Source organism: Bison bison, unplaced genomic scaffold (assembly GCF_000754665.1).
Source record: "Bison bison bison isolate TAMUID 2011002044 unplaced genomic scaffold, Bison_UMD1.0 scf7180017864063, whole genome shotgun sequence".
Taxonomy (NCBI): Eukaryota; Metazoa; Chordata; class Mammalia; order Artiodactyla; family Bovidae; genus Bison; species Bison bison.
This window is the reverse complement of record NW_011494635.1, coordinates 6,090,917-6,094,863: the sequence shown is the minus strand read 5'-3', so window position 1 is coordinate 6,094,863 and position 3,947 is coordinate 6,090,917. Positions and strand designations below refer to the sequence as shown.

Below are 3,947 nucleotides of genomic sequence, written 5' to 3'. Positions count from 1 at the left end.
AGACCTTTGTTGGCAAAGTAATGTCTCTGCTTTTGATTATGCTATCTAGGTTGGTCATAACTTTCCTTCCAAGGAGTAAGCGTCTTTTAATTTCATGGCTGCAATCACCATTTGCAGTGATTTTGGAGCCCCCTAAAATAAAGTCTGACACTGTTTCCACTGTTTCCCCTGTTTCCCCATCTATTTCCCATGAAGTGATGGGACCAGATGCCATGATCTTCGTTTTTTGAATGTTGAGTTTTAAGCCAACTTTTTCACTCTCCTCTTTCACTTTCATCAAGAGGCTTTCTAGTTTCTCTTCACTTTCTGCCATAAGGGTGGTGTCATCTGCATATCTGAGGGTATTGATAATTCTCCCAGCAATCTTGATTCCAGCTTGTGTTTCTTCCAGCCCAGTGTTTCTCATGACATACTCTGCATAGAAGTTAAATAAGCAGGGTGACAATATACAGCCTTGATGTACTCTTTTTCCTATTTGGAACCAGTCTGTTGTTCCATGTCCAGTTCTGACTGTTGCTTCCTGACCTACAAATAGGTTTCTCAGGAGGCAGGTCAGGTGGTCTGGTATTCCCATCTCTTGAAGAATTTTCCACAGTTTGTTGTGATCCACACATATGTATAAAAATGTGTAAATCTTCATTCAATATCCCGCTTTTATTTGTTTGATGGACTTCCCAGGTGGCTCAGTGGGTAAAGAATCTGCCTGCAATATGGGAGACCCAGGTTTGATCCCTGGGTCAGGAAGATCCCCTGGAGGAGGGCATGGTGACCCACTCCAGTATTCTTGCCTGAAGAATCCCATGGACAGAGGAGCCTGATGGGCTACAGTCCATGGGGCTGCAAGGAGTCAGACATGACTGAAATGACTGAGCATACATGTACATTTATTCAATACGTAAAAATTGAACAAGACTTGCAATGTCTTGTGGCTATATGCTTTTATTAAATTTTTATTAAAACTATTAGCACTTATGAAAGAAAAGACTCTGGTGGGAGTGGTCAGGGAGGAGGGGATTGAAATTTGTGATAAAACGGGGAGGGTGGATAGTTTTACTGCTGGGCAATAAAGACAGAAGAGTGCTCTTGCTAATGATGATGATTCCTACCAGCACCTTATCTTAACCATCCGGTTTTACTGGTCAGTGTGGCCACTGGGAGTTTTATGTTTTCCATGATTTTCAACGAGTTTACTCCATTTGGTGGGGGAAAACTATTGAATGCACAATACATGTAATTTAAATTTTGTAACCGTGTAAGAATTTCATATCTATGTAAAATTACTAATTTGAAAAAACTCATTTGTTCAGTTGTTAATTAGGTTTGTATATGTGTGTGTGTGTGTGTATGTGTGTATATTCACAGAACAGAAGAAACTGGCTAAGTCTGTGTTTAAATTTCTGGGGCTGTGAAAGGAGCCTCCTACTTCTGTTCATGATGCTCTTTTATTTTTCATTGGTATGTTCTTTTCAAAACATTAACACACTTGGAAGAGGGGATAGTCACAGCCACTCTAATTTGAGTGAGTTTATCCTCTGTTTTACAGAAGATAAAATACCTGTGTACACAGCTGGCTTTGGCGGAGCAAGTTCAGGATGGACCATCAGTAGGATGTAAGGCGGCTGCAGGAAATGAAGTTGGGGTGCCAACTAATGAGCACCCAGAGGAGAGGAACGCATCTTAAGAGGCCTTTGCAGCTTGTATAAAATAAAGCTTAGTCATTAAATTAGGGGAAAAACCATGTTATGTTAGTCTTAAATAATAGACACATTTTAAACAAGATATTAAAAAGAAAGCGACTTTATATTTGTCATTTTCACCCCTTAAAACTTCAGTTTTTTCAAGTTTAAGATAAGGTTTAGGCTTTTGGCACCACTTTTCTAGTCTTCAGAGTAATCTAAATTTTGTCTTTATTGAAAAACATATTTATCTGGTCATCTTTAACTCTTAGAATCTCTGTGGAAGGAGAGAATACACAGGAAAAAAACTGACATATTTATCAATATACATTTAATTATCGCTTTGGGGCCCTTTTATTGTTTTTTATGCAGTCAGTATGAACTGTCCTGGCCTCTCTTGATGGCAATCTTTGGTTGCAAGGGTTTCTTTTCTGGTAATTACTCAAGGTTAAAATCATCCATTCTACTCCATGGATGTAAGGATGGCAGCTGAAAGCTGAGGATAAATAACCATTAGCTTAGGAAGAGGTGAGGCACACGGCAGGGAGAACAGATGTGGTCACAGACGTCAGGAGCTCAGGACACTCACCCTCGAGATGCAGAGGCAGAGCCTCAGAGATGGCTCAGGATGCCCTCTGACAGTGGGCAGTGCTGTCTTATTACAATTCTGGACTTCTGTGGGCATCTGACAAAGCTTCTATATGTTCTTAAGACACAAACAGGCAATGCTGGAAAAAAAGAAGAAAAGAGGGAAGTTAAACAATGCTTGGCTAAGTGTGAAAGAAACATAACTTTTCCACGTGATACCAAACCGATCCTAATGCAACGCCCCTTTCTCTGCTGTTCTCTCATTTTCTAAATAAAGCCACCCTGAGGAAGTAGTGGTGTCATCAGCTTAATTAAAAATACTTCCTTCATCTTGGCCGTCCAGTGACTTGTACACGTTCTTCTTCTTGGCTGACTTTTACCAGAATGAGTGATCCAGCTTCTTAGAAGAGGTTGCTGCCAGCATTACAACAGCTAATGAATATGGGACCCCTCTCACTCTCGCTCTTCAGGGACCACTAGTGTAATGAGGTAAACAGTGATCTCATTTTTGGTCATTGCAGTTTTACTGACATTGTAATCAAAGACATGAGGTAGTCGTCAATTTACTTATTTTGTTTGTTTTAGCTTTTGTGTTTTTTGTCTCAAGGAGCCACCTCTGAGGAAACGTGAAACTTTTTTTTTTTCTGTTTCATTTTTGTCACTATGAAAGCAATCCCTGCTCTTTAAAGAACTGGAAAAGAATAGAAGATAAGAAGTTACTGATAATCCTCACCACTCACATACAACCACTGTTCGCATATTCCTTGACATTGAAGCACATTTAGGAAGTCTCTGTATATGAAGTTTGTATACCCAGTAACTGGAAATGAGAAAGTACCTCAATCTGTACTGGAAACTCAGCATTCTTAAATGGTTACTTAAGCCTAAAATGTTTCAATTGAGTTAAACTTTGACCAACCAGGTGACTAGTTTATAGGTCCTGAAACCTTGTGGATGGCTGTGTATCAGCAAAGACCACACACCCAGAATTCCTGGACCGTGTCTGGTGTTTTCTCTCCCTAAGTATTTCAGACGCATTCTCATCTGAAAGCTTTGCGTCTTACTCAACAACCTCTATCTAAACTATGTTAAAGATACATAGAAAAGAGATGACATCAGGGAGGTGGTTTATTCTTTTCGCCTTGTGTACAGCTAAAGTTGCGGAGCGGTAATGAGTCATGCGGTCTTGTGACCAGCCAGGCACTTTTCCAATCAGAGGGACTGTTAAGATCTCTGACAACAGAACCTGTCATTGTTTCAAGAGCAGATTTCCACAGTGACCTGTACGCTTGGTGATCCAGGCTTCTGTGAGTAACAAAATGCGTTCCCATCCCTGATAAATGACAGAATGCCAGTGATGAGGTAGCACTTAGAAAAGCTGACTCATTTCCTCATTTACAGATGAAAGGGATTGTCTGAGAAACAACAATCCCCCAGGTAAGTCATGATTCCCTCAGGTAATTTGCGGCGAGTTTTTTCAAAGCAAAACTGATGGGAACACTGTCTTGTCAGCGATGAGGACTATGAAAAAGCCAATTTCTTTACGAAATAATGTCAAACATTAAAAATCAGGTCCATTTTTATCCTTAACCATTGCTGATTTCAGACGCTACTCATAAGAAAGAATTCCTGTGGTGGAATCAGGAATAAAGATGATGGAAATTTTCCCATTAACTGAAATGT

The 3,947-nt window shown here is 40.0% G+C and overlaps 1 long non-coding RNA gene across 1 annotated transcript in view; it reads left to right on the top strand.

Annotated features, from left to right (window-relative positions):
• Positions 1-3,947, top strand: part of LOC104986006 — a 37,971-nt gene that overhangs the window by 32,051 nt on the left and 1,973 nt on the right. The window contains exon 2 of the long non-coding RNA XR_824987.1: positions 2,542-2,753. This is a non-coding gene — a long non-coding RNA (uncharacterized LOC104986006). The remainder of the gene's footprint in view (positions 1-2,541; positions 2,754-3,947) is intronic.